The sequence below is a fragment of the Arvicanthis niloticus genome, chromosome 9 (genome assembly GCF_011762505.2).
Source record: "Arvicanthis niloticus isolate mArvNil1 chromosome 9, mArvNil1.pat.X, whole genome shotgun sequence".
Taxonomy (NCBI): Eukaryota; Metazoa; Chordata; class Mammalia; order Rodentia; family Muridae; genus Arvicanthis; species Arvicanthis niloticus.
In genome coordinates this window covers 69,611,151-69,626,126 of record NC_047666.1, presented here as the reverse complement: position 1 = coordinate 69,626,126, position 14,976 = coordinate 69,611,151, and the positions used below count along the sequence as shown (strand labels likewise).

Sequence of the window (14,976 nt, the reverse complement as noted above, 5' to 3'; positions counted from 1 at the left end):
AGCTAACATTTAAAATTGAATGGAAAGTGTACAAAAACTGTCTAAATTACTTGATAAAACCTGATCTTCTGCAGGTGATTTGAATGGTTTATTATTACCAAGGATAATCTTTTATCAATTATTGCATTAGGGGAAAGGATTAAAGGAAAAAATCTGTAGAGTGATCCTGATAATATCTACCAACTTTTGTTCTCCAAATTACCATTAAAAGCAATCTTGTTAATTCCACTCAGCTATCTCTAAATAAAACATAGGAAACACCCTAACAATAAACTCCAACCCATGAATTTGTCCCTTAACTCACAGGCTGTCCATCTCAAATCAGTTTTAAAAAGTTAAAGAAGGACTGGGTCTAAGTCTTGTATTCCTAAATGTGTTATACTGGTACAATGCCTATGAGCGTAACAATATTCATCTCACTTTTATATCAATAAGAATCTCGTACCAATGAAAACCTTAAAATTTATAATCAAAGTAAATTGGTGCCATTTAAGAATTTATATTTTCATCTTAGTAATAATTGTACAGATTTCTACTAATAGGTTATGGCTATGCAATAAATCCTAGCTAAACCTGCTCAAACCTCTGAGGTCTGGAATTCCCAGACCTCAGAGGTTTGAGCAGGTCTGCCCAGCTTGTTAACTCACTCATTCTGGATTTCTGATGGGGTTGAAAACTTATAGCCTCATAGCCAATCCTGGCTATTTACCTTGAGAGAAAAGATTTGAGTGGATGGTCGTCAGCTGACATTCATCCTAAAGCCAGGTTCAGAACTAAATGTTTTAGTTAGGATAGATGACAGAGGTGCTGGTTAGTCAACAAAACAATGGACTGGGTATTAGGACCATCTTATACCTCACTGGTACAAATCGGCATATTTATGCTCTAATTGTATTTTGAGAGAAAAGTTTCATTTTAACAGGAAGGGTGATATGTAGGAGGAGCTAAGGTGGGAGGAGTAAGGAGAAGAGGAGGAGTAAGAAGAGGAGGAGAAGAAGGAGAGGAGAAGCTAGGTGATGAAAGAGAGAAAGAGGGAGGAGACAGGGAGGCAGATGTTCATGTATCTCCACCAGTCAAAGATAGTTGATATATCTAGGTTGGGTAGTGGGTTACACCTCTGATTGAACAATACCAAACTTATAAAACCTATGATTAACCTTTTTTAAAAAATGTATAAATGCAAAAAGGAAAAGGGGGCATGGGATAGGAATTTTCTAAGGGGGGCAATGGGGAAAGGGGATGGCATCTGAAGTGTAAATAAAATATCTAATAAAAAATGAAAAAAAAGCAATCTTGTATAACACAGATAATAAGCATATCTCTGCCTCCTACAATTTTGTACAGTTTCTATTTAGCTTTCTGAAAGAAGTTCTAAGGAAGGAACTAGAGAGATGGCTCAGTGAGTTCATTTCCAAAGACTACAGGTTTAATTGCCATATCAACATGGTAGCTCACAACTGTTTATAACTACATTTGTAGAGAGTCCAATGCCCTCTTCTGACATATGCAGGCACTGTACATGCAAACAATGCATAGAAGTACATGTAAACAAAATACCCTTATATGTAAAATAAAATAAAATAATATAAAATAATTCATTTTTCTGAGCAGCCATCCAAAATGGCTTAAGTGGAGCACAAGAACTGAACCTTCAGCAAGTTCTTCTACCATGGCATGGACCTGGACCAATTGATGGAAATGTCTTGAACCATCACCTGAGTTGCAAGCAGGACTTACTATTCAAGCACCTGAGAAAGGCTAAAGAAGGCCCCATACATAGAAAAGCCAGAGGTACTAAAGAATCACCTGGGGGACATGATCATTCTGCCTGAGGAGATAGGCAGCCTGGTCGGTGTGTACAACAGCAAGCCCTTCAAACCAGTGATGAACAGCCACTACCTTGGTGATTTCTCCATTCCCCTGGGCCTGGGAAGCATGGCTGGCCTGGTGTTGCTGATACCCACTTTTTGCTTTCATCCCCCTCAAATAGTACCCATGGCCAATACAGACTCATGTAGAAAAAGGAAGGAAAGAGAGAGAGAGAGAGAGAGAGAGAGAGAGAGAGAGAGAGAGAGACTGAGAGACAGAGAGAGAGACAGAGACAGAGACAGACAGAGACAGAGACAGAGACAGAGAGAGGAAGAAGGGTGTGAAGGAGGGAGGAAGGAAGAAAGTATGGAAGACTGAAAGGAAGAAAGAAAGGAAGGGAGGAAGGAAGAAAAAAGCTCTAAGGAAATGAAGACATGAAATTTTATCTCATAGTTTTGTGATCCTCAGACAGAAATCTCCTTGTTCATATTCAGAGTTATTATCCCAAAATTCTTACCAAGCAAATTGCTCATGTTAACAGACTAGAGAAGTTTTCTTCAACAATTAAAAGTTTAACTCCTCAGTATTAATGAAGTACTTTATAGATGCTCCTGAATTGTATTAGGTTTTAGCTAAAATTGTGTTGGTTATTTTGAAAATAGATTATTTCTCTAAAAGAAGAAACTACCTTAATAAAGTATGCTGTTATAAATTTAATTCTGTTTTTGTGTATGCAATGTGCACATGAGTACATATATGTGTAATGCATACATGTAGGAGATTTGAAGTTCTGGAGAGTTGTTGGATTATAAGGAACCAGGTTTAGAGGGTTGTGAGCCATAGCCTGAATATTACAAACTGAAACCACAAAGCAGGCCCTTTGCAAAAGCAATAACTGCTCCTTTCTAGCTCTGAACTATGTACAGAAGATATATTCTCCTGATCATTTACATTTTTATTAGTAAGAAATGATTTTGTCATTACAGAATTTCAAATGCTATGTTCTAAACTGTCTTTTCTTTTTCTCTTTAATTAGCACGCTGCCTATTTTTGTGTATCTCTCAGGGAGAACTGTACACAGGTAATGGAAGCCATTCCTAGAGAAAGGTGTAGTTGCAGAAGGTGAAGGAGCACTGAAGCTCTATGTACTTGATATGCTGCTTTAGGATTTTGTATCTCTGCATTTGATTTCACACTTGTTTCCTTCCTGCTTTTCTCTACTAAGCCTGAATTCCTCACTTTTAGAAATGAAAGGGTCCATTGTGTACAGTTATATGTTGGAAGTATGCAATTTGCTTTTTGATCTTATGGGGGCCACAATTAATAGACTATATCTACTTTGAGTCTCATAAAATACTTTAGACTTTTAAACAACAGTTAAAATATTAAAGATGAAAGCATGTAGAGTGTTGGAGTAAATGCATTTTGCATTCTGATATAGCCATAAGTCCATGGGTGTCAGAGAAGGTAATGTGATGGTTTGAATGAGAAGTGTTCTCTATAGTCTGAGGTATTACAGTTGTCCTGGTCTGTAGCACTTTTGATGGATGAGGTGAGACTCTCTGAAGGGGTAGCTCATAGAGGATACTTTTTGAGTTCACATATTAAATCTATTACACTGATTTGTGTTTGTAGAAGTTGATGTGATTTTTCAGTTTTCTCCCCCCTGTGCTAGCTGTTCTATCTCCTTCATCAGTATCTCTTTTCCATAATATTGTCATGATGTCTGATTAAAGTTGCAAGAAAATGGCTAATACAAAACCTTCTCCAGTAATGCCATTATTACAAAATTGTTCTGTAACTCATTATAAACACATATACATATATACATAGCTGGTATTTATATTAACAAGTTCAAAATTTTTATATGCTAATAATAAAATTATCAGATTAGGGACAATGTGACAATATTTTAATGGCTACTAAGAGAACTTATGACACATCAAGATAATTTTGTTCTGAATTTACAACATTCCAACTCTCCACTATCATAGAGTCATCATTCAAACTTTTCTCTAACCACCAGTCAAATGGCCTTGAAGGAAATGTAATACAGATGTGTCTACTTCTAGGAATTATATTTCAATTATTGAAGTACATAGAACTTAATTTACAAGACTCCCATATATTTTCTGGTGTATATTGTAAATCGTATTTTATCAAAAATAGAGGGAAAGTTCTTAAATGTTTTTCACTATAGATATTAAATAATTAAGAGCCATGTTCTCCATTAAATGATAGGTATATGACATACACACATTGAGATTTAACAGGGAGTCTGTGACTTTTTCATCTTACCTTGAAACTGTTTTGCATTTGGTAGGCAAGAATATTTGCTTTAAGCAATAAATACACAGTCTATGCAATGTTTATCTGCCAACAATTCTAACTAGGGATGTCTTTTTGTATTTTGTACGAATTTGTGTGGTGTGTTTCCTCTACTGAAAGATGTTAATCTCACCTTCTACTGACTCCTTATGTTCTGCTGTATCCTGGAACTATCATGTGAAAACTACCAGGATTCATGTGTGAGAACACAGATGAATCGAAGGAGAGATACTTATGATTACTCTTAGGGATATACCTAAGTAGTAAAACTCTTTTCTACCATGCATTTAATTCCCATAACCCAGAAATATACGAAGTTCTTATCTTGGGACCTGCATGTAAATGATGTTCAGTTTCTTTATTTCAGAGCTTCTATATCTCATGAAAATATATTCAAATAGTACAATGAATGGATGTTAACTATGCACATGTTTCAGAGAATGTGTGAACATTTGTGAAAGTATGGATAAGTATTTTAGATATTCGACCCAGACATTTAAAAAATTAAGAATAAAAATATGTCTGAACAAAGAACCCTTCATCTCTAGTAAAATTCAGAAGCATATCATACAGAAGACTTAACTGCATAAAACACTGGGCATTTCCCCAAGCTCTACTGCAAATGTATTATATTCTACAACTAATTCTTTGAAACCATTTCAGGAATTTATATAAGTTTATAGCTTCTTAAAGGCTACTGAACAACAAATAGTAAGAACAGGTATACATTTGAAGATTTGCTATTGACTGTGTAGGAGTCATCAATAGCATATTTCACATGATAATGACCATCTGTAATATTAGAAATATAAAAGTAACAATTTCAAACTAATATTTTAGAACTATAATAATCACGTATTTTATAACTATATAATAAAATAAAGTATTATATTACAGTTCCTAAAATAATATACTTTGCACCTAGAAATGTAAATTCCATTGCCTTTATAATTATGAAAGTATTTTAGAATGGTTGGTAATGAAACTAGTAACAAATATGCAGTAACTCAAACACAGTATCCTCATGGCTACAAAGAATTGGCCAAAATAATTCCAAATTGAGCTCTGCTTTTAATAAACTACATTTATTCCCACATGTTTAAAATTCTACATTATACTACACATTTCTCCTTTTAAGTTTTATTCATACATTCTATATTATATTATATTGTTTCAGTCATATGCTTTTATCACAGTTTGTTATAGATATCAACATATATGTTAAAGGTCATAACTCAGAATCTCCGTAACTAATGGTTGAAACAAAATTAATATAACTTTGACATATTTATGTTTTAGTGAAATATAAACAGAACCTTTTTTGGTAAAGTAATTAAGAAATAAGCTTGCACTCAACTTGCAAAATCAATTAGAGTTTTAATTAGTAGTTGTTTCAACTAAAGTATCAAACTCATGCAGTTGAGGTCAAAGAATATTCAAAAATTGATAATATAGAGAGAAGTTTATTCCACATAATTTGACCTGCATTTTAGCCACCACAACACACAGAGAGAGGCCTGTCTCAGCTTCCTGTCTCCCAGAATCAAGACATATGTATGAAATGAAGGAAAAGCTATATATACAATATGACAAAATAAAATAAAAAGAGGTTTCTTCAGTAAATCATGTTTCCAAATTGTAAGTAAGAGAGACAGAATAAAAATAGAGTATAGTAGCAGAAAGGCAATCACAGTTTGCAAGGCTTTGAAGTGGGCCATGGTTCTGGCATCTCTGCATCCTTGAACATGTTGCTGCATCTTCTTGTGATGTGTCCATAGGGAGAAGATGAGCAGGAGAAAAGTTGACAGGGACAAAGCAAAGGGGACAGACAAGAAAATAATGTGAAGGTGTAACACGTGCCTTTGACAATTTGCATGGTAATAAGAAACAAAGCTGTATGACATGTTTATTTGATGATATTCATTTATACACATGTTAATTCCAAAGTTAACTAGTAAAATATTTGAAAACAAGAGGACCAGAGACACCAGTAATGAAAGTGAAACTACTTTTTTAACTCTCCACCTTAGATAAAGAAAAGGAGAGTAAGAAAAATTGGCTATCCTGAAAAAATACAAGACACTGAGGCATGTAGCAAGCCAGATGCTAATATGATTAGCTATAGTCCATAGATTACTAGTGAAATGTGCCATCGTTCTAGTAGTACCTAAATTTGCATATAGTGAGGTACTTAGAGAACTTATTAGCATGAACGAGAGCAGAAAAATTCTGGAAGTTGCCAAAGCAGTGAGGATTTGATTAATTACTGACATTTTTTTTCTCTTAACCCAATCCATGCAGTGCACCAAAGCCATAAATCCATTTCCTATAATTCCAATTAGTAATTCAATGAATAACATGATTCTAAGTATGCTCTGGGAGATATCAAGTATTCTCTTCAACAGATACTCCATTTTATGTATTAGTTCTAAACATTTACAAGCATATTCATTTGAAGTGCTATTTCTAGCATAAAAGTTCAAAGATTTTAGATGGTTTCTGAGTTGATTCTCATAAAATATTTATGCTTAATTCTCCCACACACACTAATAGAGAAGCAGACATGGAGATATTACAGTTATGGACTCTGAAGCTCTTTCCATGAAAATGTGTCTTCTCACAAGCTCAGGAGAGTCAAACCAGAAGTGCTTTGCTCACACACAGATCCTGTAGTATTTTCTAGACAAAGATGAAGAAAAGGTTGGAAACTTTCATGCTTTTGTTCAAAGGAAAACACATGAATTTCATTACTCACCTATATTTGCTTTAAACTATGTATTTGCATATGACTTTTTATCATCTGTGGAAGACGCTTTTAGAAATTATCAAGTATATAAAAAAACCAAACTTTAAACAGATTTGGATCTCCCTTTGCTATAAGTCTTTATAAGTAAAGCAAATATCACAGACCTTATGATATGATGTCCTCATCTTTTATATTCTTATCTCTGTACAGTGTCATGAGGATCTTTAATCTTCCAATATTAAGTAGTAAAAACAATATTTCCTCATTATCTCATATGCATAAATACATCTAAACAAAGCTCACCTGTAAGTATGTACTTATTGAGATTCAAATAATTTTTAATTTTTTCTTTATGTAACTATATTGACCTATGATCTATATTATGTGCACATAGATAACGCACATTGTCCAAGTTGCTCAGGTCATGTTGGTTATGAGCTTTCCATGTTACCTGATGTAATAGGACTAATCCATCTGTGAATGTAAGAGGGAAACTCTACTTTTGCTTTGACCAGTCAACAAAGAAAATTAGCTCATCCACAACGTAAGACACCTCCTTATTCCTGGCCCCTCTTTTGAATGTTACAACAGATAGTTCCATTAGCAGCAAACATCATCCAACTGTAGTCACCTCTTCCTTAGTGCAGTTCCAGTATTTACATTACAGGTTGTCACCAAAGCCGAAGAGATGTCAGACATGCTGGGAAACACAAAGTACACTTTGATATTGTCATATATCAGCATCTAAAGAGCAATACAAAACATAATTTGACAAATTAAAGGATAGTTGCCAAATATAGTGCATATGGCAAAGAATAAGATGCAGTGATTTAAACTCTCTGACTAATACTATTTTCAGTCCCTGAAGCAATACGGCAGAAAGAAAGTAAACAATTTGAAGATACAGAAGTCTCCATCTTTTGGTAGTAAGTTCTATGAAGAGGCATAACAGATATGTGTGGGACATATTAGAGAAACATCTAAGAATGGAAAATCACACATACCTTCATTGTAGAGACAGGTTGTTTCGTAGGACTTGGAACCTTCCAGGTAGCAAATGAGGTCAAATATGAAGACAAACAAATAGAAGCAGGACAAGGGGTGGAGCAGAGTGTAATGTGTACTGGTAGAGAGACTTCATGTGCTTTCAGAAAACCCTCAGGTCTTGGATTTCTAGCAAAAATTACATTCACCTGAACGGAGCTCTTCATGATAACTATAGTTTTTTTTTAACCTTTTAATGGATAATTTATTGACATTTAAAAGACAACTGTGGGTTTTCTTTCCATTCATTTGTGAACAAAAGAGCCAGCATATCTTTGTGAGATTTAAGCATGGTTTTACTCATTGCCCTTCATGTGCACACACTACTGCTAATACACAGTATGTTTTCCCTTTATTTCACTTTTTGTCATTCTGTTCTAATCACACCAATCGCAAATATTTTCTCATTACTGCTTTCTTTAAAATAAATTTTCAGCAGTTCATAGCCTCTGGGGACATTTTTTCTAAATAGTCTTTTTATTTTTTCTTTCCTGTTGAACAAAATAATAAAGATCTCTGGATCTAGTAGACATTTACCTCTGAGTAAAATCACTTAGAAAGTAAATTGTAAAACATTCTTCAGAAAAGTTGCTGTGGTTTTGTAAAGAGTTTACCATTCATAAATTCTGAACTTCAATAATGATATAATGCAGTAAAAAAAAAAAATGATGGGAAAAGTTCAATCACTTTTAGTAGCAAGATTCCAAACTCCACCCACTGAGCAAAATACAATGCCAACGCCATCTTTAATGAGTGAGTACACCTGAAATACAATAGTATTCACTTTCATGTTTCAGAAAAGATTTTCTTTGAAGAGCTGCCCTGAAGATGATAGTATAATTCACTCTAAAAAAATACCCTGATTTTACTAAAAATCTTTTTTGCTAAAATGTATATTGTTTAAAGTGCTTTTGGAGCATCACATAGAAACTGTGAGGGTTCAAATTCTTTCCCTTCTAGTCACTAATACTACTATAGGCCTTTGTAATTAAACCAAAACATTAAAGGAAGAAGAATTTTAAATCACATTCTGATAACTTTCATTCTAACATGGAATCATCATAGTTTCCTCCTGACTAACAGCAGATCCTTGGGAGGAATCTTGAGAACAGCACACAGCATTATTCTAACATTTCATCTACAAAATAAGATTAAAAATCAGCTTAAATTCTAACTCCAGAATACAGTGTATTGGAAATGATACAGTTTACTGTTTGTCAATCATCTGTCAAGATTCCAGAAGTTTCTTTAAAAGTGAGTGCCTGAGAGGAAAGTGCCATCACCTATTCTAAAGGCAGTGTTAATCTATCTGTTTTATCTATAATTAATTGTATATTTTTAAATTTTTTATTTATGACTACTTGATAGACTTATTAACAAAATACAAATATTCACAAGCAATTTAATCAATTATGGTTTTAATTTTTTCATGCCAAAATAAGTAAACAAGTAGTTATAATTTGATGTATATATTTCAATCAATATTTATTATATTACATTAAAAGAGCCTTTGACAAGCTAAGCCAAATGCAACAGGCTTAGGACAACTGAAACACCTGGAAAGGAAACCATCCAACTTGTTGAGCTGTGCCCTTCTAAGTTGTGCAATGCACTCCAAGTCTCCACTTTTAAGGACCTATGTACAGTGGGTTTTTAGTGATGTAACTATCTTTGAGTTACTTATGTTCCTATGAATAACCCTTCATACATATTTCTACTAGTAACACCAAAACTCATTAGGTCTCCAAGTTAAACTTTTGCACTTTGATCTGTCACCAGGTCCAAATAGGGGTGAGTAGATGCTTGTTCATTTTCCCAAAGGAGCATTTTCACATCACAGTATTTAAATCCAATCTGAAAGTGTTTGGCTACTCCCAAGAATGTATGGGCAAAGTAATATGAAATTGTTAGGTTTACCGAAAAAGGATGACACAGTGTTAGATAGATAAGAAAATGGGTAGATCTGTAAAGACTTAGGTTGAAGGGTAAAACATATCAAAATATAATGTTCAAAATTCTCAAACACTGAGAAAATAGTTATAAAACGTGGTACCTCAGTGATAGCAGGTTACTTATGCAAATCTCAGATGATCATGATCCTCCTGAAAATTTTAATTATTCTATTGTGACCTAGGTACTGGGTTTCAACATTTTACTAGCTGTCATGAAAAAACAAAAAATTATACATGGATTTGCAAAAAGAGATGCAGCAGTAAAATTCAAGATAATATGTTCTTCTGCATGTGAGTGAATGATGTTATTAGCTTCAAGTGAAACCTTAACTTTGGAAGATGAAGAGAGCAAAATATGAAATTCATGAAGTGGGGCAAGTTTGTTCTCTTTTAGGAATTATGAGCCAGCAATGAAATTATTGTATGTCACAGTGGTGTCCTTTTTTGTTTGAGGTGTGTCAAATAATTAAAGTAAAGAACTTTAACACATGACAAGCAACCAAATGGTGATAGAATTTCATGTTAGACAGTGGATCCCAATTGCTTGAGCATGACAGACAATGTCTTTCTTTTTTTTATAATTTTTTATTAGATATTTTATTTACACTTCAGATGCCATCCCCTTTCCCGATTCCCCTCCCCTTAGAAAGCCCCTATACCATGCCCCCATTCCCTTTTTGCATTTATACATTGTTTTAGAATAATGTTAATCATAGGCTATATAAGTTTGGAATTGTTCAATCAGAGGTGTAACCCACTGACCAACCTAGATATAACAACTATCTTTGACTGGTGGAGATACATGAATATCTGCCTCCCTGTCTCCCCCCTCTTTCTCTCTTTCATTACCTAGCTTCTCCTCTCCTTCTTCTTCTCCTCTTCTTACTCCTTTTCTTCCTCTCAGTACTCCTCCCACCTTAACTCCTCCTACACATCACCCTTCCTGTTAAAATGAAACTTTTCTCTCAAAATACAATTAAAGCATAATTATGCCAATTTGTACCAGTGAGGTACAAAATAGTCCTAGTACCCAGTCCATCCTTTTGTTGACTAACCAGCTCCTCTGTCATGTATCCTAACTAAAACATTTAGTTCTGAACCTGGCTTTAGGATGAATGTCAGCTGACGACCAACCACTCAAATCTTTTCTCTTAAGGTAAATAGTTATAGCTATAAGTTTTCAACCCCGTCAGAAATCCAGAATGACTGAGTTAACTATAATTGTGGGAAGCACAAAGCATAGCTTCTAAAACTTAGCCAATTTATAGAGACCTCTGAACACCTGGACACTCGCTCTACTTCAAAACGTTGGAGCATCTGTTCTTCTGCCTTTTGGCCCAGGATCATCTGACAGACCTTAGTGCTGCAGAATTATTAAGGGCTGATTACTCTGTCTAGGCAGATATAATCAGTCGACTATTCTGCAAGTGTGTCCTTTTCTGGACAGTAATTTGTCTGTAGAAGGAAAGTGGCAATTCTTGCCTAGTGGCTGTCTCACCACAACTGGAGTAACTCCAAGGATGCTCAATTTCTTCTTAGAATTCAATATAGGAAGCTGTCTGGAGCAGACAGGTCTCTAATGAAAATGAACATTAATACTGAAATGTTTGTCACTTCAATTCTGTGGACTTCTGACATTTTGAAAACCAACTATCCATGTAAGGTAATCTGGACTGTTGCCTCTTAACTCCACTCAGCTATTTCTAAATAGAACATAGAGAACACCCTTATAATAAACTCCAAGTCATGAATTTGCTATAGTCCCTTAACTCACAGGCTAACCATCTCAAATCAGTTAAAAAAAAGTTAAAGACTGGATCTAAGCCTTGTATTCCTAAATGTGTTATACCGGTACAGTGCCTTTCAAACAAGAGTCTGCATACACTCTGTTGCTTTGTTCTTTGCTTCTGTTAAAAACATGTGAATATTTTTATATATAACACTAAAAGACCTGAAAGTCAACATCTGAATGATATTTTTCTCACACAGTGAGTTTAGTAGAGAATCTGGAATGAGACTGCCTCTTGCTTTCCATTAATTTTTGTAAGCCATGCCATGTGTTGACAGTGAGCTTGACTTACTTCACTTAAATAAAGAGAACAGAATGCTGGCATAGGAATGTCACTCCTGGCAGTGCTTTTGTTTTGTTTTTGTTTTGTTTGTTTGTTTTGTTGCCTTCCTGTAGGCAAAAAGGTCTCAAATCAACAAACTTATCTAAATTTTAGTTTCTCTAAATATGATCACTTTTTTATTCAGATACTTTAAAAGGAATGGACTATATTACATAGCATAGCTTCTCTTGACAATTCCATGTGTAAATCTGAATCCTGACAAGACCTAAGAAAACTTCAAAGTTGGTTAGCTTCCAATTTTTCCCCAAAGTTACCGCAGGAAGATTTTATGTTTATAAATATATAAAAAAAAATAGATGCAATTGTAATTAAATTAAGCTTTACCTCAATCTTGTTGCTTAAAGCTATCCTGTTGGAGAAGTGGTTTGTGTTAAAGCCATAAATAATATATACTTCAGAAGAGGGAGCTCATAATGTATCCTTACACTAAACTTCAAATAACAGATTCAAAAATAACAGAAACATACCCAATCATTTTTATTATAGAAACTTTATGTAAGTATTTTAGTTACAGCCTCGACATTATCTTCAGGTGTCTCTATATTTGATCAATGTCAGATACATGCTCAGCAAGAAAAGAATATAGATAATTAATCCCCTGTCACAAGTTGGACATCACAGGCTAGAGGGCATGTATATTTTTTGCAGTTGATCTTGAAGAGTTGTTTTCCATAAGAAGTCAAAACAAACTTTGAATGCTGACTTAAGTGAAGTCACCTCAATAATATTCATAAAGTCAGGACAGGATGGTAAATTATCTGCATTTAGGTCTCTGAAATCAGAGATCAATTCATAGTTCCTGAAATACCTGTTCTCCAACCTGACCTTATTTTGTTTCAATTCTGTGACACGGAGACAATATTACAACACATTAAAAAATTAAATTTGTTCTTATTTGCAAAAGTAGTTTTAAATATGTCTTCATTATTCATAATTAAATGTTTATTATGATACTCTTGGAGTGGGTATTAGCATTATAGACAGAATATAGTTAAGGAGAACATGTGTCCATAAATCTAAGTGCAAATCCAAAGAAAACATAAAGTGAGCATTTCAAGTAATATTTTTGCCAAGTTAAAAGTTATGGGAATTTTTTGTTTTAAAATAATATTAACTAAATGTGGGCAGTTTTGAGGACTTTTGATTCATTCTCTCTCTCTCTCTCTCTCTCTCTCTCTCTCTCTCTCTCTCTCTCTCTCTCTCTAGCTCCCCTCCATCCTCTCTCCTCTATCTGCTCTCATGCTCGTTTTAATAACTCTGAGTGGTATGATTTGGAAATACAACATGAATAACTCCTTTTATTTAGTCTGTTGAGCCTAGTGTAAGAATACCTGAGTAAATCCTGTGTCAAATTGGCAGACTTACTGTCTTGCTGTCTCCTTTAGATTGAAGTTGCTCCACTGAGAGGGATGAGAGAAGTTCAAAATACCAGGAGAATAAGAACATAAAAGTTAATGAATGCTCCTATAATTCACAAGGCTCTTATCCAAGTTAATTTATGCAACAATACCCACTGGGGAGAGGAGAATTTTTTTTATTTTTGCTTCTGAACTGCTAGCATGTCCTGCATCTTTCCAAAATACTGACTGTTCCTGGGATGGACTCCTTATAGATGAAGCTATCTTGAGAAACATCTGACCCTGTAAGAAACACCATATCCATCCTCCAATAAGGAACTCAAATAAACTCAATGGTTCAATAAGCTTTACATAGGTAAAATCATTTCTTTGCTTTGTCATTAGTGTTTTATCCCTGTCTCCCCTGTAATATATCACATATAGAATACATCCTTCTAGTTTTATGTTTAATTTTCTGAATTTCTAGCATTGTAAGAAGATAAGACTTCACAATTTTAAATCATATAGAAAATGTGTTTGAGACACCTATTTTATCATCCTGATTTCTTGACTTACTTGTCATAAAGTGAGATCTAAGAATCATAAAGAGAATCTGTACAGTATACAATGATACATGCGCACATTACTATTGAATAGTAGTAATAAGTATATTTAGAATAGACTAAATACATCATTGCTACAAGCAGCACTAACTCATACCAGCTTCAATAAACGGATGAAAATCTTGGAGGAGGTGAGCCATTTAATGACAGGGAAGAACACTAAATGTCACATTATGTTGACTTCATTGTTCTTACAAGTTAGGAGTGGAACTTCATATCTGTTTCTTTTTTCAGTGGATTCCATATTTTTTTCCATAAATGCTTTATATTAAGGTCATCAAAAGAACTTAATCTTTCCTATCATAATAAATATTCCATTTTGAGTAATATGGAATTTATAAAAATTAACAAAATTGACTCATCCCCAACTATGAAAATAACACACAAAGCATTCTACAGTAGTAAAGAATGTCTTACTCTCTGATTTCTCATCATCTTTTGAGTAAGGAGGAGTGAGAAAAACTGGTGACATAATTATTAATGACACATTTTCTTGTACAAAGGAGATTAACTTGAATAATAATAGAGCTATATGAAATTATTCAGCACTACTCAGTGTTACTGTATTCTTCCAACATTTAAGAATCATCTTAACACAGAACTTTATAATTCTGTTGTTTATAAAACCTTTCTATACGTATGGCAGAAACCATTGAACATGAGATCCAGTTATTCCTATAGGGAATAATGTCTAGATATTTGATTCTGGAGCATGCATAGTCAGTGAAAATAATAGCTTAGTTAAAAATTGGTGTAAGAACGAAATAGTAAACACCAAGAACAGGAATCCACGGAGGGGAAAACCATGTGACCATTGCAGATCGCAGGTGCTGGCTTCATGCTGCATCTATATGCTTCCATAAGTGGAAACATTAATAAGAGCAAATGTTTGAAAATTCAAAAATTGTAGCCAGAAGATTAGCAGAATGTACACTTGGTACAAATATATTAGTAGTATGACTGCTGGCAAGGTAAATATAAAAGGTATACGAAGTTTGTAACAGT

General features: G+C 34.1%; 2 pseudogenes; one reads left to right on the top strand and one right to left on the bottom strand.

The window, feature by feature from the left end:
• The first annotated feature begins 1,620 nt into the window (after nt 1-1,620).
• Nucleotides 1,621-2,018, top strand: LOC117715775 (small ribosomal subunit protein uS19 pseudogene; annotated as a pseudogene).
• Nucleotides 2,019-5,562: 3,544 nt separating this feature from the next.
• On the bottom strand, nt 5,563-6,551 carry LOC117715774 (taste receptor type 2 member 109-like; annotated as a pseudogene).
• Nucleotides 6,552-14,976: the final 8,425 nt, after the last annotated feature.